Source organism: Pogona vitticeps, chromosome 4, assembly GCF_051106095.1.
Source record: "Pogona vitticeps strain Pit_001003342236 chromosome 4, PviZW2.1, whole genome shotgun sequence".
NCBI classification, from domain to species: Eukaryota; Metazoa; Chordata; class Lepidosauria; order Squamata; family Agamidae; genus Pogona; species Pogona vitticeps.
In genome coordinates this window covers 193,931,028-193,956,997 of record NC_135786.1, presented here as the reverse complement: position 1 = coordinate 193,956,997, position 25,970 = coordinate 193,931,028, and positions in this window count along the sequence as shown.

Here is a 25,970-nt window from a genome sequence, read left to right as displayed (position 1 = left end):
TCAACTATTCATTTTAGTCATGCCTAGGACTACCACCTCTCAAGGTAATTGGTTCCATTGCCATACTGCTGTAATAGTTAGGTTTTCCTGATATTCAAATGAAATCTGGCTTCCTGTAACTTGAGCCCATTGTTGTATGTCTTGCACTCAGGGATAATCAAGAACAGATCCTGCCTCCCCTATATGACAACCTTTCAAATATATACCCAATATCTTTTTTTCATAATAAAATAAACTTGCTATTCTGTCCTGTCAATGGTCACAGCATCCTCTACTGTGAAAATAATGGTGACCAAAATGCTTCTACAGCAAAATATATACTACAGCAAAATATATACCTCAGTTGCCTCCTGGGGGCAAACTTCACTATGCAGGCAAATGTGATGTTCTCAAAGAAGGCAGGAGTCTCCTTTCAAGACTGTCTGGTCATCCAAGTGCCAACCAGGCCTGTCTCAAGCCCCCCTCTCCAAGCCTGTCTGGGCATCCCCTGTGCCAAAGAGGGCCTGTCTCAGGCCCACCTAAAACTGACAGACTGTTTGTTGCGTCCACCCTCATGCCCCTTTGCTTGACCTTCAAGCCCCAGATCACACGAAGGCAAACAAACCTCCCTCTTTACACTTGCTGCCACCAGGTGATCTCTAAATCACCATTTACTTCAGAAAGATTCAGTTCCACACTTCAAGTTCTTTTAAATAAAACTTTGATTTATTGAATACATAGATTGATTCATGAATATCTTCAGTAGTTGATCACATCTAAATTCCCCAAACTATGCATTCTCTTGCACACCCTGACTCTACTCTCAGAGACTCAATCTGACTCAAACTCACTTAATCTCACACTCTGACTCTTACTGACTCAGGCTCCGCCTCTTATAGTATCTGTCTCGGCTCCACCTTTCAGCAACATGAATATTCAAAAGTCATTACATTATACAACAAGAACTATAGATCAACTAAATAGAGAACATTACACTGTTCATTCCAGCTTCCTAACTATTCTACAGCTTTAGTAGGTAGGCAGAACTTGGAACAAACTATGGGAGCTCAGCTCACCAACGCCCCCATGGATTAACTGCCATTACGTTCGTAGCACCGTGGTCCCTATTCATCTGCTGTTGTTGCTGCAGTTGTGCAACCCCACTTACCTCTTGGGGGCAAGCTGAACTACCTTTGAGCTGAAGGCTTGCTTCCTTTTGCCTCTTCCTTTTCCTCTGCCCACCCAGCCTGTCTGGGCATCCCCATGCCAAGAGGGCCCCGATGCTTGTCCGGCTGTCCCATGCCAACACTGTGCTCCAAAGTCCACTCAGGCTACTGCCTGAATAGCTTGGCAGAATCTGGGACAAGCCACGGGAGCTCATGGATTCAAACTGCTGACTTTCCGATCAACAAGCCTAGTGGCTCAGCAGCAGCTTAACTCAGTAGGTAGGCAGAAGCAGGAAGAAGGGACAAGAGCTCAGATCACCCCACTGCATGGATTCAAACTGCTGATCTTCCGCTTGAGAAGCCCAGCAGCCACCCTGATTAAGCACCGTTACTAGCACCTTGCAGTCGGACCCTGTTCTCCTGCTGCTGTTGCTGCTTTGACAACCTCAGTTGCCTCCTGGGGACAAACTTAAGTAACTTTGCAGGCAAATGTGATGTTGCAGAAGAAGACCAGAGTTTTCTGCAGCTGCCTTTTGCCTCAGTGCCCCGATGCGGCCAAAAAAAGCCTGCTTTCCTGCTGCCTTTTCCCTCAGTGCCTGATGGGGCCAAAAGAGCCTGCTTTCCTGCTGCCATGTGCCTTAGTGCCTGATGGGGCAACACACTCTACTTTGCTGCTGTCATGTGCTTCAGTGCCCAATGGGGCAAGACATGGTACTTTGCTGCTACCAACTACCTCAATGCCTGAAGGGGCCAAAAGAGCCTGCTTTCCTGCTGCCATGTGCCTGAGTGCCCAATGGGACAATACACTCTACTTTGCTGCTGCCAACTTACCTCAGTGCCCCGATGGGGCCCAAAAGCCTGCTTTCAGGCTGCCAAGTACCTCAGTGCCTGACGGACCGCCGTTACTAGTACCTTACCACCGAGGTGGTGCCTAGTTATCCACTTGCAGTTGCATGCTTTCAAACAGGTTCCAGCTCAGCACCTGACCCAAGCCCTTCCTGGTAGTCAAAAACAGCATACTGGACTAAATAAGTAATTCTTTCTGGAGGCTTGTGTTTCATATGCCATCTTGATGGCAAATACCACCCTCTTGTTCATCAGTGTTGAAGATTTCTGCCACTACACACCCAATGTGCAAAGCCTACTTTGCTGCCAATTGCCTCGGTGCCCAATGCCTATTAAGACATGCTTTCCTGCCTACTTTGGAGCCAACTACCTCAGTGCTTGACACGGCAACACACTCTGCTCCATCCAAGCCTGTCCAGGCATTGCCCTGTTGCACGGCTTCAGATTGCAGACCTGATCTGGTTTATCAACCCATGCCAAGTGAGCCGGACAGTCCAAGCCCCCCAAAACCTCTGAGGGCTATCTTTGTGGGCAACACGCAGTTGGCAACACTGTGCCAACACTTTGTTGCCAACACAGTCTACGCTACTGCTGCCAACGTCCGCATGTGGTGAGCATGACTAAGCACAGAACGCCAACGCCATTAGTAGTACCTTCCCTATGAGGTGAAGAAATTCATCTGATGGTGTTATTGCTGCTGCTAATAAGTGTTGCTTGCCTCCTTTTGTTTTCAAAAACAACACACCTCCATGGCCACCTTTTGCTAATCCCCAACCAGGCCTGTCCATGCCCCACCCAAAGCCTGTCCAGGCATCCCCGTGCCAAGAGAGCCAGGCTGAGCCCCACCCAAGCCTGTTCAGGCGTTACCCCATCGCCCCATCACATGGCTTCAGTTTGCGGTCCTGATCCGGCTCTAAAAGCCCTGCAGCCCCATTAATTAACCACCATTAGATTAACTGATGGGGCAGCACATGCCACTTTGCTGCTGCCATGTGCCTTAGTACCCAATGCAGCAAGACACAGTACTTTGCTGCTGCCAACTACCTCAGTGCCTCATGCAGCCAAAAAAGCTTGCTTTCCTGCTGCCTTTTCCCTCAATGTCTAATGGGGCCAAAAGAGCCTGTTTTCCTGCTGCCAACTTCTTCAGTGCCTGACAGAGCCAAAAAGCCTGCTATGCTACTTCACAAGCAAATATAATGTGCTGAGCTGAAGACAAACTCAGTGCCTCATGCGTGCCTCTGCCAAAGGGACCTTTCATTCTGCTGGGGCTAAATATAAGTCGTTCAATGCCATGGGCTTCTGTGTCATGTGGTAAACTCTCCTGGGGGGGGGACCCAATTTGTGGGTGAATAACTCAGAGTTCCGATATCCAGTCTTCACCAAAGTTGGCAAGCTTGTTGGGAAAAGACATAGGAAGCTCCGTTGTGATTCTGGATTCTCTAAATACCTGGGCGGAGCTTTCCAGGGGGGTCCTCTCTGTGAATATATAACTTAGGGGTCTGTGATCCAATGTTCACCAAACTTTCAGGACTTGTAGAAAAGCACCTAAGGAAGCTTTCCTGCACATTTGGTGCCTCTAAGTCATCAAAGGCTAGTGTTATAGCCATTTGAAATGCAGGCAAATCGACAGATTGATCCATTGATTCATCAAAGAATATTCGTATATTAGTATTCATTGATCCATTAACCTTGACAAATAATGGATAAAAAAGAATTGCCGTTTTTTAAAATTTGTCCCCATCTCTAGAGGAAACCCTTCCACAGGATTTGCAAAACACTGTGTATCTGTGAATGATAGACACTGTGGAGACACTGTGATCAATTTAAAAATCAATGAACTAACACTACCAAGGGTCTGTTTCCCGAAGTCTTTTGGGAGTGTTTGCATGTTAAAGGCTACAATACAAAGTGAGAAGTAAGTACATTACTAAGAGGAAATGGAACGTTGTTTGCTAATGCAATAGTGAGAGAAAGACTAAATTAAGACCTGCCGGGAGAACTCTGGGGTGATCTTCAGTATGTCAGGATGATCTGACAAAAGAGATGCAGCATCCCCTTTCTTGAATTTTAGGGCCAAAAAACTGAGACTCTGAGAATGCACCTCAAAAACTGAGTCTCATAGAAAATAATCTATGCACTCAATTTTCTACCAGGAGGCTAGAAGGAAAATGTCTTTGAATGAGAAATTCTAATGTATTTCTTTTCTAGAACTCAAATGAATTTATAAAATCAGGTCACTTCTAAGGTCATTGGTCCATGTGCCTTCACCCCAGAGAAAAGTGTTTTGAAGTGATGTGTCATGCCATTCACCCACCAGCCATAAAGGACCTGCGTAATTAGGTGGTCCTTGAAGTGCCTAGTATGATATATGAATCATTCTTTCCTGGTATTTACAGTTAATCTGCTTAAAACTTTACCTTTTAACCTGCTGTCCTTTTGCCATTTCCACAAGTTCCTTTCTGAGGAACTTTAAATATAATATGCTCAGACGTAAAGGACAACATAAGGGTAGTTCAGTTGTGTTTAATAATCATTCCAGGTATAATGACTATTTCAAGGATATCTCATGCACTAACAAATATCTTGGAATTATTCTTTGAAACTACTTTCAGTACAAGTCTTAGACCAATTTGGCTTACATACAATGAAATGTTTCAAACAGAGGTTTCTCCTTGGGACATACTTTACTGTGGACAATGAGAGGGCCAATCTCTGTTCAGAACTTATTATTCAGGCCAGACTTTCCAACAGCCTTCTCTGTGGAAATGAGGGCTGATAGGGTGCCCCGATTCTGTAACAGGTCAGCAGTAGGAATATTGTCTAGGGTAGCAGTATAGCAATAGGATTGCTGATGTCTGTAATGGAGACACTTGTCTCTTCTGCAAGGAGGATAAGTCTAATTTTATCAGTTATTGTTTAAGGGTTATCTGAATTAGGCCAAACAGTCATCTTCACTGCCTGTCTATGTCAATTTCTGTAAACATCTCAATGAGAAAAGTTGTAATTAATCCCCTCTCCAGAGTGTTAACAACATGTGATCTGATGTTATTATTAGTTTTATTTATATGCTGCATTTCCCCCAACAAGGGACCCAAAGCGGCTCTCATTAAAATTCACACAATTTAAAACACAATAAGTTAAATATTAAAATATAAATTAAACAATATATGGTTTAAAATATAATTAAAAGATTAAAACATGAAAACATTAAAAAGTTAAAAATTTATGCTGAAATAGGGTTAAGGGATTCAGTTATAATTGTTAAAAGCCTGCCTGAAGAGATGGGTCTCTATCTTTTTATGAAAGGATAAAAGGGAAGGGGCGATCCTGATCTCCTGAGGGAGAGTGTTCCAAAAGCTTGGAAACTGTCACAGAGAAGGCCCTCTCCTGTGTCCCCATCAGCTGTGCTTGTGCTGGCAATCTGACCAAGAGGAGGGTCTCCTCTGCTGATCTCAGTTGCAGAGAAGGTGCATATAGGAAGATACTGTTCTTAAAGTAGCCTGGACTCAAGCTATATAGGGCTTTATAGCTAATGACCAGCACTTTGAGTTGGGCCTGGAAACAGACTGGTAGCCAGTGCAGTTCTTGTAACAGGTGCGTTATATGCTCCCTGTAGTCTGGCTGCAGAGTTTTGCACCAGCTGAAGTTTCTGAACCATCTTCAAAGGCAGTCCCACATAGAGCACATTAGGTAAAGGTTCCCCTTGACAATTTTTGTCCAGTCGTGTTCGACTCTAGGGAGCGGTGCTCATCCCCGTTTCCAAGCCATAGAGCCAGCATTTTGTCTGAAAACATTATTCCGTGGTCACACGGAACGCTGTTACCTTCCCACCGAGATGGTCCCTATTTATCTACTTGCATTTGCATGCTTTCGAACCACTAGGTTGGCGGGAGCTGGGACAAGCGACGGGAGCTCACTCCATCGCATGGATTCGATCTTAAGACTGCTTAGTCTTCTGACCCTGCAAAATAGGCTTCTGTGGTTTAGCTCGCAGAGCCACCACGTCCCTCATTACAGTAATCCAAATGGAATGTAACTAAGGCATGTGTCACCACAGCCAGATCTGACATCTCAAGGAATGGGTGCAGCTGCCGCACCAACTTTAGCTGTGCAAATGTACTCCTCACTACTGCTGAGACCTGGGCATCTAAGCTTAGGGATGAATCCAGGAGTACAACCAAGTTGAGAACCTGAGTTTTCAGGGGGGGTGTAACCCCATCCAGCACAGGTAGTATCCCTATTCCCTCATGTGCCTTCTGACTAACCAGGAGCACCTCTGTCTTGTGTGGATTAAGTTTCAGTTTGCTTGCCCTCATCCAGTCCATTACTCATGCCAAGCACTGGTTTAGAGTCAAGACAGCTTCCCAGGAATTAAGTAGAAAGTAGAGATAGAGTTGGGTGTCATCCGCATACTGGTGACACCGAACCCCAAAACTCCAGACAACTTCTTCCAGCGGTTTCATGTAGATGTTAAAAAGCATGGGTGACAAAGCAGAACCCTGAGGAATGCCACAGGCCAATGACCAGGGCACTGAGCAGAAGGCAACCAGCACATGTTATGTTATGTTACCCACCCCCATAGCCTATCCCAGGCCCCTTCCTCTCCCTACCTTAGACCCCCCCCCACCCCGCTGACAACCCCTTACTGCAATCGTTGCCAATGCTGTAAAAAGGGAAATGTGCTGCCCTTTGCAAAGATGGTGGCCGCAGCTTCATTTAGAGTAGGGAAACTGCCTCAGCAGCGGTGGCAATGATTACGGTAAGGGAGTGTTGGTGGGGGTGGAGGGGGCGGCAATGGGGGGCAGCGGTGGGAGGTAGTGGCATTGGGGGGCACTTTTTTAAAAATACCCCCCCCCCGAATTGATGAATATATACATTATTTGTCGCTTCATGGGGGCAACTTTGTGTTTCGTGAGTCATCCACTTTTGTTGGATGACTCACCAAAATGGTGAGTTGTCTCCATCTCTAGAGTAAACCAATTGCATTTTCCCAAGTGATTTCTAATCACACTACCATATAAAACTGGTTTCTTTCAGTTTCTACCTGTGGCCTAAGCACGGTGTAAAAAGGGAACATTGATGTACAACATTAAATGTTCTTGCCATGAGAAAGGTCTTCCACAATGATGCTACTCCCACAATTGAGCAATTGATTCAGTAAGTCTACTCTAGTTATGAGTAAAAAAAAGGAAATAGATGGAAACCTCAGCTATTACTGTCTTTTAAATTTTCTTTCCAATAACACACATTTCAAGTGCAGTGTAAAATAGAATTAAACTGGCACGAGTATAGTATTAGGGGATATGGTGGCACTGTGGATTAAACCGCAGAATTCTCTGTGCTGCAAGGTCAGAAGACCAGCAGTCATAAGATTGAATCCACGCGACAGAGTGAGCTCCCATCACTTGTCCCTGCTCCTGCCAACCTAGCAGTTCGAAAGCATGTAAAAATGTGAGTAGATAAATAGGTACCACCACGGTGGGAAGGTAATGGCACTCCGTGTCTAGTCGTGCTGGCCACGTGACCACAGAAACTGTCTTTGGACAAACACTGGCTCTACGGATTGGAAACATGGATGAGCACTGCACCCTAAAGTCGGACATGACTGGACTAAATGTCAAGGGGAACCTTTACCTAGTATAGTATAAGTGAAGCCTATTGTCATTGGTTTAGAACTCAATCCCAAAATTGAGTTAGCATGATGGGAAAAAAATACATTTTGGTATACTGAATTTTTAAAATACCTGAAATTTTGAACATTGAAATGTATAATTGTATGTTATATCCAAAACACAGCCATCCAGTTGGGATTATTTGGGGAAGCTGGAATCTTGCTGTATTATTACATGGCAATATGGAGTCTGGTGGCTAAGGAACACCAGTGGATAGTACAATTGCCTTCTCATAGTCTATTGGTTGATTGTTATCAGTCAAAGATGCTACATTAGATAGAGATTTGAATCTATTACAGCACAACTTTTTTTACATGCTCGGAAGATTTGTATTTTAGCACTATGAATGAAATCCTATTGTGTAGCTCCACATGCACAATGGGAATGATGTCATAATCAATGGCAAACTGTCACTGATTAAAGGCTTCCTTTGGAAATTTCAGATGCATGTGTCTTCATTGCATTGAGAACCAATTGCATGCACCACAAAATCACTAAAGGAAGCTTTTAACGCAGTGGTAATTTGCCAGTGATGATATTATGCCTGCTGAGCATGCCATGTATCATTCCTGTTGAGTAAAGGGCTCATCAGTAAGACAGACTGTTTTGGGAATCACCCTTTTGGCCAAATTGGTTCATTGATAATTCCCAATCATGCTGCTCTGTGTTCATCTCTACCTGCCCTGTCTCAGATTATCTGATCTCATTGTTACTGCAATGAGGCATTGAGAACATTCCACCAGCTCTCTTTTGGCAGTTGCATTTCTGATTATTCTTAAATGCATTTACCCATCAAGAAATAATTAAGTAAATAAATGAAAAGAAGAAATCAACACACACAGTATGAAAAGCTAGAATACTTTGTTTACAGAAAGCAAATGGAAAGTCCAGATTCTTACAGCACATAATTTAAGTTAAAATAAATGGGAAGAAGAAGTGCAAGAATGACAAAGTCGCTGCTGAGCAAGGCTTCGGGCAGCACAACTCACTCTTTGCCCCACCCAGGGATAGTGCGAGACCTTCAGGGTCTCATGAGACTTGTTTGAAGAATGGGAGAATACCAGGCTATATAACAGGCATTCTCCTCTCTAACCGGCCTCTTCTTTTCTTGGCATTGCGAGGGAAAGAGGACTTCACTTGTCAGTTAAGTTGGCTGCATCACACAGCGTTCTGGTGTTCCTGAAGGACGGAGAGTAGCAGCGGCTCCCTCCCATGGTTCTGCTTCATCTCATTATTTATTTTGGACGTTATATCTTTTATTATAATAATTTCTTAAATTGATATAGGCTTTAAGGGGAAGCGGGTGGCAGCAGCGGTGCTGTTGCGCCAACACGCTTAGATGCGGGCAATCTTTTATTTACTTATTTACTCTTGCTTTTTATTTACTTCTCTACTCTTGGCTTGTATTATTTAAATTGTTATAAGGTTTTAAGGGGAAGCGGGAAGCAGCGACGGTACGCTCCCGCCAATGTGCTTAGGCGCGAACAGTTTAACTTTGATTAGTGATTTTCTAATAACCGAATTATTAATAAGGGTATTGGGGAGCGAGGGTAGGAACAGGCTGATTGCACCGGCCGATCTCATTTTGGGCAAGTTTGAGCCTTAGTTTGAAGTCCCCCCCCCCGTGTTTTCTCCATTCGGGCTTGCAATGTGACTCGGCCAAGCTTGGCAAGTAGGCCGCCATTGTAGATATAAGCCGTGCACCCCCACCCCTCCCTTGGTTCCTCCCCACCCACTGGTGATGATACATGAAAATATAAATAAGGTTTGCAGGGAGTGGGGTACTTATTGGGCTTGGGTATTTTGGTGTTCTTAATTTTTACAAAATAATAATAATAACAACAATAATAATTTAAATTAATTCAAATTTATTTAAATAAAATAAAATAAGACTGAGTAATAATTTAATAGAATTAACTTTAAATATAATCAATAAATCAATCAATATCAAATTATATAAAAGTTAATTAAACAAACAGCTGATTGTTTCACTGCAAGTCATATTAAAACTGGTTGTGCGTATGGTCAGGAAATGTGGAGTGGGGGTAGAAATGGTGAAATGCAACATAAAATCAGCGTTTCATCTTCTGCCCATGCACCCCAGAAATTTTATCCTGTTAGGATTCCAGTTTCAGGGCTCATTTTACATCGACAGGGCCTTACTGATGGGTTGTTCAGTTTCATGTGCTGCATTCGAGAAATTCAGCACATTTATTGAATGGAAACTCAGGAGTTCAGTGGGTTGTAAGTTGATGGCTACCTTTTATGTGGTAAACAGAACTCAGGAAAGTTAATATCAGGTAAGCTAACAGCGCATCGGACCTCCCAGGGCTGCGGATCGTGCTATTACAGCACCTGGGCAGGAAAGATGCACTGGGCCACTTCAACAGTCATCAAGTAAAGATAGCTCGAGGTCAGGGGGTGTTTATTAGCAACCAGCCGGGTTCCAGCTGTCCTTAAGACCACGAGAACCTGGGGCCAGGGACTCACCCATGTGATTATTGATTTATCTGTTTCCGCATTACAGCAGGCTCCCCTTTGCCAAAAGATTGGCAAAATTCTTGAATTAAAATCAATAAAGTGTGGCCCGTGTTTTAATCCATATCACTGTCTCACATCTTTATTCCGGGGTCAGTGGGCAATGAGGAGAACTTTCTGAAAAAAACTTAAAGAATTGTTTGAATGTGACATAACATAAAGTCACAACCAAAGTCAGAATAGGCTTGAAAACATCTGCCTTGGGTAGATACAAAGGAAAAAAAGTATATACCTTATTTAAAAATTATGGAAATGATTTCCAAACTTCAAGCATTCAATTGTGTTGTACGTCATATTGGTAGGTTTTAAAAAGTGTGCATGCTAAGGTTTACATCCCTCTATCTAAAAGGTAATTGGTGGAACATAGATTTGACATGCAAAATGTGAAGGGGGCTTAATTATGAATTGACCAAACCCATTGTTGAATCTTTGTACGTGCTTATTCTCACTATAATAGGTAGCATGATGTTCATGCTATACTCTTAAATCATCTGCAATAGGAGTTGAAAGGTTAAGATAGCTAAATTATGACACATAATTGTAACAATGATGCAAGCAAAGTTAATGCTGGCTTGCTTCACAAAAGGTTTTTTTCAAGCAGAGATTTCAGACAGCCCCATATTAATTGCTAGGCAATCCGTGCAGTTCTATAAGAAACAGGAAAAGAGATGTAATTCATACTAATTGTCTTTGATGGACATAATTTTCTAACACTCAAAACTAATTGTATGTGAGCTGCTCCAGTAGTGAGGATGCTAGATTATAGTGACCAGATGTTAAGCTTCTCAACTTAATTGACAACGTAATTATTCATACTTAAATGATTAGCTGTATTTCCCTCTGCATCACTTCCATGTCCTCATAGGAGGTACTTTTAATGTCTCTGAACAATATTAAAAACATGTGTAGCACTATATTAGCCATTGTGCTAAGACTCCAGCTGCAAAATACTTGCCTATATCCCAAATGTGGCTTTAGTGTCTTGTTCCTAAATTGCAAGAATCCTGTGCTGGCAAGTCAATTCTGACTTTTGGTGACCCTTTCGAGGGTTTTCCAGGTAGAGAATACTCAGAAGTGGTTTACTATTTCCTTCTTCAGGGGCTGACCTGGGACTGTGCAGCTCATTCAAATCTGAAATGTGTGTAAAATAGAATTAAACTGGCATTAGTATACTTTGATAGAATCAGTGAAGCTTTTTGTCATTGGTTTGACAATGACTGAGCGGCTGGCTCTACTCACAAGAAGCACAGCAAGGAATCAAACTCTCAACCTCTGCAGCCAGACACCTAAACCACTGAGCTATCCAACCAGCTGTCTTGTTCCTAGTGCTGAGTTGATACTACATTTCTGGCAATGCTAATTAACCTGTAATTTGTCTCTCTCTCTCTTCTTTAATCCTCACCAAGCTGTGTTCACTATATCTTTCCCTGTGACAGAGTTACTTTCTGGACTGACACTCCCCACCACTAGCATAACTCTGGGAATTGTAGAGCAAAAAGTAACATTTCCAGCTGTGACCTCTCATACTGGGAAACAAATTGGCCAGAATGAATAGCAATGTCAGGTACTCAGTATGCTATCTCTCTAGTAAAGATTTCTGTACTGTATGTGTTCAGCTGTACTGTTGAATGTGTGAAAGAAGTAAGAATTTCTTTCTAAAAAGCCTGTTCTGATTAATCTAAATAATGCTTTAGTGCAGCAATGGCAAACCTATGGCACGTGTGCCACAGCTGGCACTCAGAGCCCTCTCTCTGGGCACATGAGGCATACATTGCTAGATAAGCTGCCTAGAGTGGTCGTTCGACTAGATAGGCAGGGAATGAATGAATGAATGAATGAATGAATGAATGAATGAATGAATGAATGAATGAATGAATGAATGAATTGCTACCCTGAGGAGGCAGCTGCAATGCTAGCACTCCAACAGATGGTGGGCCAGGATGTTGCTGTCGGTAGTGGGCCAGCCGAACTATAGGCAGTGGCGGGGTTGGACATGACTGGAAGGGGATCCGGAGTGGAGTCTGGAGGCATCTCTGTGCCCAGGATTCCTCTTTCCATCACCACTTCCGCTTGCATCACTGTCGCTTGCAGCCCACTGGGTTGGAGGTGTTCCCCCCCCCCAGTTTGGGCACTCGGGTTCAAAAAGATTCGCCATCACTGCTTTAGTGTCTTGAAGAAATAATTTCCTGACAAGCAGATCCTATTGTTTGGCCACAAACTACATGCTAAAAGCCCCTGGAACTATTGTAAATAAATAGAACTACTCCCACAGAACGCTTCTCGTTTTTAACAGTTTGGGCTTCTGAAAATTTCATAAACTGAATCAGACTCTTTTAGATGATGTCATAAATTTTTTTCTCATGGGATTTTTCATCCTCTGGCAAGCTTCTAATCTCTGGAAAAGTAGTTGTGTGAACAGCAGGTGAGCTTTGTTAAGGAAATATTCAGATGGCTAAAATGCCCATCAGCATTAAAATGAATATTTTCATCTCTCTCCCCCCCCCAGGAATTAGCAGTTTATGTATCTCTGATGTAGATTTTGTGGCCAAGAAGCCTTTTCAAGCTGAACTCTCCACTTTTTTCTTTTTCTTTGGTCCCTTAAGAAGAGATTTGCTGGGTTTTGACTAATCATTAAGCATTGCTGTGTTCATTGTATGGTTGGTTCAGAAATTTCCCTAGATGTTGAAGAGTTTCATGGGAGCAGTAAAGGAAAATAAATTTCTTGTCCTCCTAAAACAATTTCAACTTATTCCACAACATGTCAAAAAGTAATGTTTCTTCAATTATTGTTACCTAAACTAAAGCAGGATGTTTAAGGATGTGCAAATTTTGGAGACATTTAAAGTCTGAACAATTTATTTACTCTTGGTCTCATGATACCAAGGACAAGAAGAATACTTGGAAAGTTAATAGCCATGCTATTGAGATGTCTTTCACTTTCTGATTTCTTATTAAGCGCTGATACACTGATATTTTAGAGTGAATTCCACAGAAGCAACTTGGGCTTATTTCTGAGTGAACATACAGAGGATCTAACATTATTAAAGTGCAATTGATGTGAGTTTCCCTGGGCCAATATGTGTCTGCATGTGTCTGGTCTCTGGGTGTCTGTGAATTTCATTGTATGGGTATACTGTGTATATACTTACAATGACAATAAATAAATAAATAAATAAATAAATAAACAAACAAACAAACAAACAAATAAATAAATAAATAAATAAACAAACAAACAAACAAACAAACAAACAAACAAATAAACAAACAAATAAACAAATAAACAAATAAATAAATAAATAAATAAATAAATAAATAAATAAATAAATAAATAAATAAATAAATAAATAAATAAATAAATAAATAAATAAAAAAAATATATACCCATATCATTTGGAGACATGGGCTCCAAGCAGATGGTGCACGTCTATGGCTTTGCATACTAATGAAGCTGTTGTGTTGTAACCGTGGCTCAAATGGAAGATCATGAGGTTGTGTTCTATAGTGCCCTAAAGTGACCTAGATGGACAGATTCAACCTGGCTCACTTTCAGTAACAATCACAACAATTTCATGTCATCAAATTAATTCAACTTAAGAGAGCCTTTTCAAGATTTCCTAGGTAGAGAGTAGTCAGAAGTAGTTTACTATTCCCTTCTTCAATGGGCACCTTGGGACTGTGTAGCTTACCTATGATTTCACAGGCTGGCTTTTCCTCTGAGAGGCATAGTGGGGAATTGGGCTCCCAGTTCTTGACTCTTCAATCAGCTGTTCCAAGTCAGTAAACTGACCATGTATTTTCACCATACAGTGGTGCCTCGCATAGCGATCGCTCTGTTTTACGGCAAAATCGCTTAGCGACGCATTTTTTCATTCCAGGTTCCTATGCAGTATTTTTCTTTGCAGCATTGGACTTTCCTTTCACTTCCAGGCATGTCCACAGCTGAGCATCCTTTCGGCTTTGGCCCAACCACTTCATTAGTTCTGGAGTTACTTGTACTTGTCCTCCGTTCTTCCTCAGTAACGTGTTGGATGCCTTCTAACATGAGGGACCCATCTTCCAGCGTCATATCTTTTAGCCTTTTGTTTCTGTCCATGGGGTATTCTTGGCAAAGATATTGGAGTGGCTTGCCAATTCCTACTCCCAGTGGATTGCGTTTAGTCAGAACTCTCCACTATGAGCTGTCCGTCTTGGGTGTCCCTGCATGGCATAGCCCATAACTTCTCTGAGTTACTCAAGCCCCTTCACCATGACAAGGCAGCAATCCATGAATATGGCCTTGGCTATCTCCTATTTCTTCACCTCTAGTGTACAGGCAACACACCCCATTAGTTTCCTTCTTTCCTTCCTTCCCTTCCAAGCAAGCAAATTTAGATAGCTTTTAGTTCCCCCAATTCACTTCAGAATCAGAATAACTCCAAGAGCTGAGTCATATTCCTAAATTCAACACTGAGTGAAAGAAATTCTGCATCCATGTAATAAATGAAGCCCTTTTCAAACATCCATATGGGCAAAATGAACACAGGTAGGCAAGGCAGGAGAATGAAGGCAAGGCTTTTTCCTCTATGGATGGTGGGATTTAGAAAATGACATTTGTCCAGCTCTATGTTGGGCTGGTTTTGCACTACTATGCCGGTAGGCCCAGATGAAGACATGTGTTGTTGCAGGTCTCTCTCCCAATGAAGCAGCACTTGTCAATGGAAAGAGAGGACACATGTCTTTTTTAATGGCACCTCTCTCACCTGTTTGGCATCTTTGAGACTGTGTGGCTTCCCATTCTCTACCCTGAGCTCCAGGGACTGCCAGAGTTTTTCAACAGGGTGAATAGTTACTTGGGGATACCTAAGATTGGCAACTTTGGCAGTGATATTTGGCTTTCTCCTTACTGTTTAGGGTTGGTTGTGGTGTCTGGTCCAATTTGATTATCAAGCTACCCATTAGCTTTTGGAAATAGGTGGTGGGTAATGGAGGTACCCAAAGAGCTAAAATGAGCACTCCAAGCACTCTCATTGGCAACTAATGGGGGTCAAGAATGGATCCAGAAGCCAGTTTGGGTCTCTGAAAACTTTAGCCTATCAAATGTACTGTGCAGCTTCTGGGCTGATCTTTATGATAAGCAATGGGGCCCACATGGATCAGCAAGTTGTATTCACCTTCAGTTTTTGCTAAGGATGGAAGAAATCACTGCTTTTGTCTCCACTCGGTAAGAGACTGAGAAAGTACCTCCTAACTTAAGTTCATCTGCACCTTGAGTTGTACAGCTTGATATTCCATATACATCCTGCTCATATGCTGATGCTTGCAGAGTAGACATGGCCCTTTGGACCCAAATACTGCCTCATGCCTTACTCTGATCATATACCCACATATAACTCCATACGTATATATGCAAAAGAGATAGACAAGGCGAGGCACTTCGTAAACCCCACAAGAAACTCAGCATTATTTGATTCTGCCTTTCAAAGCCCTGCTGTTTAATGAAATGAGAAATCTATCCAGGTACCTTTAAGAAGTTTAAACCTTTGGTCTCTCTGCCTTTCATTGCTGTTTGTTGGCTGCAACCTACCACTTCAAGTGCTATTAGTGAGAAATATAACCTTTCTCCTTACGTGCATATTTTCTGAGAACTAATGGAGAGACTGACGTCTCCCTTAGCCCACTCCTTTCTCACTTCTGACCAGGCAATGGAAGGGAGACAGCCTTGGTGGCACAGATGGATGATCTTTGCTGGTAGACTGACAGTCAATTATTTGATTGGAGGGCACTTCTGGACCTTTTTGCAGTTTCCTTTATTGTCCACTATGAGATCCTATGACTGCATCCAAAAGATCTGGAAGGTCGCTTAAGACTGATCTTTGAGACATGTTGCTCTTTTTAATCAGAGAGCACTAAGGAGGTTATCCTGTTCACTACCTGTTTAGTGAGATAGAACATTCTAATTAACTTTTGTCCCACAGTGGTGCATAGGTTTTTCTGTGTTTGTTTTTAAATTTTTGTTGATGACATAATAAAATGTTAGTGGAAGGTTTTTTTCCCCCCTACATGGACTAAAAGATTTAACTGTGGGTACTGAGTTTCCAAAACCATGTGACTGGAAAGATCAATCTCCCAGAAAAATGTCACTAGATATAGTCAGTTTATTACTTCTGAGGGAGGAAATTGCAAAGGGTTTAGGAAATAAATTCAGTGGTCTGGATAAAATAGCTGTAACTAAGCAACTTCTTGCCAAAGTGCCAATGTCGAGATGCTCTACAGAATGTCAAAAGCTACATTATAAATGACCTTTCAAAGAAGTTGTCGCTAATCACTTTTTCTTATCAACTTTTTCCAAACCTGTATTGTTACAGGGAAACTTTCTAAAGTGAGTTTATGAAGATAACCATGGATTAAAGAAATCCAGCTTTTCACAGATGGAGTGCTTTAGCTTTGTACATAAATCAGCACATTGAAATTAGTGTACCATACCTATATTATTAGCTGGCTGGATAGTTCAGTGGTTTATTCAGCCATTTTCAATCCTTTTTTAGCCACAGCTATTAACACAATATGAAAGAGATATAGGCAGAATCAGGATTGTATAAATCACATAACAGATCTTACTGTATAAGGCAGTGTGTAAATAACTGTTTCCCATTTGTGGCCCCCTTCAAATGGTCCAGGGCTTCTCAGGGGCCATATGGACCCCATTGAGAATGGCTGGTTTAGATACCTGGCTGTGGAACCAGAGGTTGAAAGTTCAATTTGCCACTGTATACCCTAGGAAAAAAGCTGGCCTCTGTAGCTATGGGCAGGTGGCACAGTCCCAGGGCACCCTTGAGAAGAAAGGCATGGCAAATTGTTATGAGTGACAGAATGAGTGGGTTCCAGAAAGACCAACACCCCAGGCCTGAAAAGGCGATGGAGACTTGCAAGGGAAGATGGGAAGATGAGCCTGATACAAATCTTCAAAGAGTTGCAAGAAATGAAGTTTCTATGTGAGCACAGGTGCATATACCCACCAGCTGCCTCCCTGCTCTCTGCCCCTTGCTCCCCACTTTTGTGTATGCTGCTATTTCACAAGTGCAACACATATACCTCTTTGAGGTGACACAGTAAGCTTTTGCACCACCACAGAATTTGTGGAGATTTGGTGCCCAGGCTCTAACTTCACCTTCCATGCCAAAAGCACAGTTTCATTTTCGGTGCTCCTCACTCTGAGATTTGTTTCCCCTTGGTTTTCTGAAGACGGCTGGCAATTCCTTGAAACTCTTGCTAATATGCTGAGAATTGGCAACTCTACTTTGCATTATCAATGCTAAAAGTCCTGGCGTCCACATATTAAGCATTTTGCTGAGCCAAATAAGTCTTTTCAACAGCCAGCTGAACTGGCTGCCATTTCTGCAAACAGTTAAGAGTGCCATTTGGTTTGTTAGAGGCCTTTATTTACTATTCCCTTGGAATAAGGAATAGAAAACAAAGGCAAGGAACTCATTTATTTTCTGAAGACTTAACAGTCATGCTTTCAGTCTTATTGGCTAGAATCCAGAAACTTACTTTGCTGGGGCATTAGCAGTTTTCTTGCGATATCTCATTTTTTCCTGTGTGAATATAACTTTTATCACTTTGGGGACACCATATCTAAATGCAGAAACAGCGACACCTGGATAAGAATTCTGGAGAGTGTGAAGGAATACAAGGAAAAATAAATAAACCCTTTCTGTACCTACCACTACCTCTTTAATTTTACTTTTTTAAAACTTTTCTTAGACTGCCAGCAGAACTTATTTATTGAAGTGTATTGAATTAAATCAAAATCACAGATGTTCTTTATTCAGTGCATACAATCAAATCATTAAAATATCATACATCTTCCCACATACTCAATCACCACCTGCTCTATCTTATTAATCTTGACCAGCTTCTCCCTATTAGTATCTCTTCTCACTATCTCCCTGACTATCTCTCTCTCTCTCTCTCTGCAATTTCTATCTCTCCTCTCTTCATCTCTTCGGCCAAACCTTCTTATATCCGCTGACTCTGCCCCTCCACTCCTCACTTAGGCTCATGCAAATGAGATCCTGAATATGAGTGACAGGAGTGATGTGGGGCGATCGTCAAGGGGGGGAGCGGAAAACATGTTGGGATAAGAGCCTCAGTCACCTTCACCCACATAAATAACTGTACTGACACATGGACTATGAGTATCAACAGCTCCCCCACAGTTTCCGTAATAGGCCTGTGGTCCAATAATTTGGCAAGGACTGAAGCTTCTACAAGTAAAAAGCATAGATTTTGAATCTTTTCCATTACCTGCTTCCTCAAAAAACAACAATAACTCTATTTGCGTAAGGGTTTGATAGATCTTCCTGTGGTTTCTCTCACCAGACTGACTTGGTTGGCATGGTACTGTAGGTGATTTGTGGCTCTTTAGAGATTGCAAGTAAGAGACAATGTCAAGGCAGTGAAATTCAAGAAGTCTTTGTTAACAGGCAAGAAGACTGTAAAAATATTGACTAAGTGCTATACAATATGCTTTGGACATATTTTGTATGGAAATCAGCTTTTTTTCTGAGTAAATTTGTTGCAGAAATTAGAATGAAAATATCTAACAATACAGTATGACAAGCATAGCAAGCAATAGTAGTCTAGAAGCTTAACCTTTGTTTGTTTGTGTTTTTGTTTAATACATCGAGAGAATGTTGGATAGCTCAGTGGTTTAGGCATCTGGCTGTGGAGTCAGAGGTTGGGAGTTTGATTCCCCACTGTGCCTCCTTGACAGGGGCTAGCCTTGGTAATCCAGCTCTGCAGTTCTAAAATAATGATGATAATTCTAGTTTGAAGGAGTATTGGACTATATTTTACCTGTGTGTGTGTTTTAAAATACGTCACTTTGTAATCATGGGTATTATCAGAGATGGTGGTGTTCCTCTTCCTCTGGAATGCTAAATGTATTTACTGTATAATATAGTAGACAGATGCATTGTGTTGATATAGTGTATGCTATGTAAATTCTGCTAACATGCTATGAGGCAGCTTTGTTCCCCTCCCAGGGAAATTCCTGTGGAGAGTCTTGTATATAAGATTTAACACCCTTACATAAAATACTAATGTTGTTTGGTACAATCAGTAAGAACAAAATAAAATGAGAAATATGAAAGAGCCCCACACTCAAGAACCAGAACTTAGAAACTGGTCACATTCAGAGGGACCAGGGTCTGTGAAGAGGAGCAAGATCTAGTCCACACAGCCAGTTCAGATCCAGTCCACAGCCTGTCCAGGTCAACCAATAAGTAGAGCTGAGTTTTAAGAAGTATGCAAGAGCAGCATCAGAGCTGAGGGCCAGTAGAGAAGCTGTAAATCACGTAGATACAATCAGAGAGGGCAAAGGGGGAGCAAATAACAGCAAGCCATCAACAGTCCAAATTGAAAGGCAGGAGTGCACAGCTATACAATGCAAAGAGTGCTAGAATAGGGAATGTAAAGCAGTTATGTACATTGTTTCCAGCAGTGAATTTAGCTAGGATGTTTGCATTTATTTCCCTTGGCCTGGGACCCTCTCTTCTTCAGCTGGATCCACATAGGTATTTACTGCAGGTGGTTGATAGTACCTGAGAATGCACATCGTTGGTTGTTGATGCTCTCTAAAGTGAAGTGTTTCTTCATCCATTAGGCTGTCATCATCTCTGGAGGAACTGGATTCGCTGTGCCTCTGGACGATGATTCCCCCCCCCCCCCCACCTTAGAACTGGTTGAGGCAGATCATTCCTGACTTTATCCTCCAAAGAGGACTAAGCCAAGTAAGGTCTTATTAGAAATTGGCAGAGCCTCGTGGCACAATGGTTAAACTGCTGTCCTGCAGCCAAAACTGTGTTCATGACCCAGGGTTCAATCCCAGGTAGTCAGCTCAAGGTTGACTCACCCTTCTATCCTTCCAAGGTCAGTAAAATGAGTACCCAGCTCGCTGGGGGGGGGGCGCAATGGGGAGCCTGCATAATTAATTTGTAAACCGCCCAGAGAGTGCTTGAAGCACTATGGGGCAGTATATAAGCAGCACACTTTTTTATATATATAAATGCCCTTTTACTTAGAAATAGATTGTAATATTCAGCTATATCAACTGGGAGGCCACATCAGGTTTTGAGAGGTTTCACTTCTTCCCTCTCCCAATGATCCTGGCCAGGATGGCTGTCCTTATGATACTGTTGGCAGTACTTAAGAGTGTGGTCATCCTTGACACAACAATCAGATTATGAGTCAAAGCTTCTATATTTCATGGGACACTCTAGGATCAGCCAAGGACAATGTACAGCCTTATGGCTTTTGCATTCTTGACATGCCTTGTAGAGTCTGGTGACCTTCAGATTAGTGACCTGCAGCTGTGCTAATGGTAAGAAAAGTGGAAATAGAATTATGTTACATGCTTGTTGTTGTTATATGTTGTCAAGTCACCTCTGACTTAAGGAGATCCTATGAATAAGTGATCTCCAAAATGTCCTGTCCTCAACTGCCCTGCTCAGCTATTGTAAACTCAAACGTGTGGCTTCCTTAGGCATTCAGTCCATCTCAGATTTGGTCTACCTCTTTTCCTGCTGCCTTCCCTCTTTCGCAACATTATTGTCTTTTTTTAGAGAATCTTGCCTTTTCATGATGTTCCCAAAGTAGGACTGCCTCTGTTTCAACACTTTTGCAGCCAGAGATAGTTCAGGCTTGATTTGATCTAGTACTTGTTTGTCTTGCTGGCAATTCATGGTATCCACAAATCTCTTCTTCAGCACGTCATTTCAAAAAATCATTTTTTTCCTCTCATTTTTACTTTCCAGCTTTCACACCCATACGTGGTGATTGGAAAGACAAGACTGTAAATGATCTTGTTCTTGGTCTCCAGTGGCACATCTTTACACTTGACAATCTTTTCTAATTTCTTCATTGCTGCCCTTCCTGATCTCATTTTTCTTCTGATTTATTGGCTGCAGTCTCCCTTTGGATTTATGATTGAACCAAGGCATACAAAATCTCTAATCATTGTGTACTTTGGTTCAATCATGGAAAACTTTGAGTGAACTGTATCCTAGCTGACCAGGTACAAACTATAGAGGGAAGTTCAAGGCCTTTATTTTTCTTTTGTGTGTTTGTGTGTTTTATGTTTCTGTTTAAATTAAACATGAACTGGACCTCCCCCCGCTTTGAAACAGACAACTGTAAGAATAGGGTAAAGGTGCCTACTTGAATAGTTCTAGTTATTGCGGATTCGCGTTCAGCCAAGGTGATGTTAACTGTACATTCTGGTGTTTTGTGTTTTTCCTTTTCTTTTAAAGAATATTTAACCTCAGTGCAGTAAGAAGTCTATCCATGTAGAACCTCCCCCAGATTAATAAGTATACCTGTTTGGCTTCAAGCATCAATGACACTTCAGCAAAGAACTACAATTTCTGTGAAACAGACTGTGCTCAAAGGTCTGAAACAGCAATAAAACTATGAAGGGCATCACTGTTTATCAGGCAGCTACCTCTTCCATGGGCCAACAGAATGATTAATGAGAAAGTAGACCAAAATAATAGAATCAGAGAATGAGAGGAAAAGTGGCAAAGAAATAAATTATGGAAGATCCATTCAAGCATAGTTTAAAATGTTCGAGGAAGAAAAAAAGCTTCTACTAATAAACTGTGAAGAGTTGGTGGGAATGCAAAAATAATATGCAGGAGAAAAAGGCTCTGCAACAGATATTACTGTTTAAAAAAAAAAGAAAAAGAAAAAAGCAAAGCAATGTTTGCTGCTTATATATTGCCTGAAGTGCTTACAGCACTCTCTAAATAAAATGCACTCTTTTAGTAAACTAAGGTAGAAACCTCTTGGAGTGCAGGAAGATGATGGCCAGACGTATTTCATTGTAAACAGTATGTGCAACTTTTAAACATAAAAATTAAATAAAGGTAAGGAAAATATGACCTAAAAACATTCTCTTGAAATACTATCCATTTTAAAATACATCGATTCTATCATTATTAGTTTTACATGTAATTTACTGACATTTATGCCTGTCTTGACCAATAAGACTAAAATACTGATAGAACTTGTGAATGTTGCTAGATTCTATACGGGATTGCCTGAACAAAAACATTCAGAAACCTCCCACCAATATGATCGTTGTTAATGCTAATGTAACTTACTAATGCAAGTTGCTATGCTAAGCAACAATAGGATTTCAGCCAATGAATTACTTGCAAGACGGGAATAACAAGAAATATAACAAGCTATGACAGATGATGAGGATTTATGATAAAACAATTGCTAGTTGTTTGTGCTGTTTCAGAGCTTGTAAATGACCTTTGTCAAATAATCTCATGATTTCTAACTTGTTATTTATTTTTGATAAAAGTGTGGCGTTGGTACATTTTAAAAGTTACATGAAGAGTGAAAATTGTATTAATATCTTAAATCCAGCAGCAGTCACAAGTTGAATCTGAGTCACTGGAAAAAATACTTGAGTCAAGTCCAAGTCAAGTCATTAGTGTGACTTAAGACTCGAGTCCTCATTTCTGATACTGATGAATTTATTTTTTAAAATAAATAACATTCCACTCACTGTTGGAAAACTGAAAAAGTTCAAAAATCTATTTGGCTATGGCTAAAAAAACACACTAATCAACATGGCAACAAAGATTTGTACAATATCCCACATACTTAATATGATTTAATTCTATATTCTACATATTTCTCTATTAACACTCAAACTGCATTCTTCACTTTACTTCTTATATCTTACCACAAATCCAATACACCTTAAATTAAGAATCCTCAAGTTGTATGAATCTATTAGAGTGAATTGTACTGTATGGGGTGGGAATTAAGAGTGTTGAATGCTTGTTACCAAAAAAATAAAAATAAAAGAGATCTAGTTGTATTCTGATAGGCCTGTATATACCACTGGATGTGTGACAGAGGTATAAATGACCATAAAGAAAAGATGATATGTTCTGTACGTCAGTTTCTACTGTTTCATTTCTGAAAACACTGAAAATTGTCAGGCAAAAAAAGGTCAGAGCTCAGTTAATGGTGGGATGGATTTCCCTTGGCACAATAAGAGATGGGCTTCTCTCCTCTTCATGCTTATTTTGAAATATATATAACGTGTTTGAAATCAAGAATATAGAAAATGACTTTTGCTAAGAGCAAAACATGCTGGGCTCATCAGAACATTGTTTCTGAGTGATCAAACATCACCTATTTAAAAAAATCTACTGCATTCAAATCTTAAAAGAGCATCAGCCATCAGCAATCATTCGAGAACCACTAGGAAATACATTCCAGGTCTAGTATTTCTTGAGAACGTCCATAAGGAAGCCAAATTTATCTACACGGACCAAGAGGGAAGAAATTTAATGATAGAAACAGATATTAATAATTAAATAATTAAATAATTAAAAAACATTGGTAGTTGCTATATATGCTCTTAATCAAGCTCAAGAAACATTTTACAAGAGGCTTTATAATATTCTAAGAGAGAAGAATTATTAAAATATTTGTTTAATAGGAGACTTTAATGCCATAGTGGATCCAGTAAAAGACTACAAAAAGAACCATAAAGGAAAAAAACAAAACAAAAGAAATACACTACTTAAAATATTTTTTCAAATTTCTATTTTGTCTGAGAAATTGAATTACTTAGTTAAAGACAAAAATCCTAAAAATATAATAGAAGCAGGTGAAAAGGCAGATTCCATAAGTGAGATAAGAAACCCCAGGTTCTCTGAGGTAAAAAGCTCCTGCCAACCTAACAGTTCGAAAGTATGTAAAAATGTGAGTGGATAAATAGGTACCACCACAGTGGGAAGGTAACAGCATTCCGTGTCTAGTCACGCTGGCCACGTGACCGTGGAAACTGTCTACAGACAAATGTTGGCTCTACAGCTTGGAGACGGGGATGAGCACAGCGCCCTAGAGTCAGACACGACTGGACTAAATGTCAAGTGGAACCTTACCTTATTTATTAATATTGTTATTTATTTATTTATTTATTTATTTATTTATTTATTTATTTATTTATTTATTTATTTATTTATTTATTTGTTTGTTTGTTTGTTTGTTTGTTTGTTTGTTTGTTTATTTATTTATTTATTTATTTATTTAACAACGTAGGCCTGCTATAGCTGCAAGGCCAAGTAAAGTACTGGCCTCACTGCCAAACCAGCCATCAAAGGGCTAGCACACCACGCTGGCTATTGAAGAAGGGAAGGGGGGGAGTGAAGAATTAAAAACAACAAAAGAAATGCTTGTGGCCCTGGAACCGAGCTCAAAGGCTCGGGCCTCACCTCTGCCACTTTGAGCCTGCCCGAACCTGAGGCAAGCCCTATGGCCCGCTATGGATCAGCCAGCACTCTACCAGAACCATCTTAAAAGCTTTATTTCCTTTTCTTCTTCTTTTTCTTATATAAGTGCTTTCAAGCCCTGCTCACTCCGGAGAGTGGTCAGTGCAAGCCTCGCCGCTGCTGCCGGGCCCCCGTACTTCTTTGTCTTTGCTAACACAGTTAATAACAGAAACAATTATCACAACTTATATATTGAAATATTAATGATTAGATGTCAGTAATAAAAACCCTGGGAGGGAGCCAATGCTACCCTCCCCTCCTCCTGGACATTGTTCACCAAAGGCCTCGATTTGTGATGCAGCTGTTTGAAAACCAAACAGCAGAGCTTTCTCCTTCACCATTGCTAGAAAAGGAAGAGGGCAGATAGAGGGGGGGACATCCATTAAATAACCTAGCGTTCCCCCCCTCTTGCCCGACTGCTCTTGTGAGACCTAGGATCTTGCATTATCCAGGGAGGGAGGCAAAGGCGAGCCGTGCTGCCGAAGCTTTGGCTCAGCAGCGGCTCCAGCAATAGTGTTGCAAAGAATGTGACTTTCTGTTTTCTCCTGAGGTAGCCTTATGATGATGCTATGTGTGGTTGCTTCCAGCAGTAGAAGGCAGGGGTCGGAGGTTTGGATGCCAGTAGTTCACCTCAATCGGTATCTTCTGGCCCCAACTGTAAAACATGGCCACCACGGTCCTTTTTTAGTTGGTTATGTGGGAACAGTCAGAGCCACTATTGGCTGCTTTTTTGCCATTGCTTGCTTGAACTTTCCTCTGGCAGCCCATCAAGGTACTGCAACTGAGTATCTTCTTCTGCCTGCTGGTGGTGATGGTGATACAGTGCAGCTGAGAACACTAGTGACAGGGTGTACTTCTCTCTTTGCTCTCCCAAACATCACCGAGTATTCATCAGCAGCTGCTGTCATGCTTTTCTCCTTTCCCATCTAGGTGCTCAATAATAATAATAATAATAATAATAATAATAATAATAATAATAATAATAATAATAATAATAATAATAATAATAATAATAATAATAATAATAATAATAATAATAATTCACAGCAGTGTTCTGAATCTTATTAGGCTCCTTGTATCAAACAGATTTCCTGGCTTTTTGCAAAAATGAAACACTGACTCTCATTTTTCCTATTTATTATTTGTCTTTCCATTGTTCTTTTGTGTAAGAAACTGCTAAGTTTTGTGGACCTCAACACCTTTTTCATGGACTCTTGCATAGGAAAAATACCAGTTTTTACAAGAATTGTAACAATTCTGTGCACATCTGCTTTTTTTTCTGGGGGAAAAAATTACCTCAAAACATCTGAGAAACCCTGTGAGATGTCATGCAGGCTTTTTCAGGAAAAAAAGCCTCACATACAGAAACATTGGTGTGAGAAAAAAAGCTGGATTTTTTGTTCTTGATTTCTTGCCTAGGGTAAGAA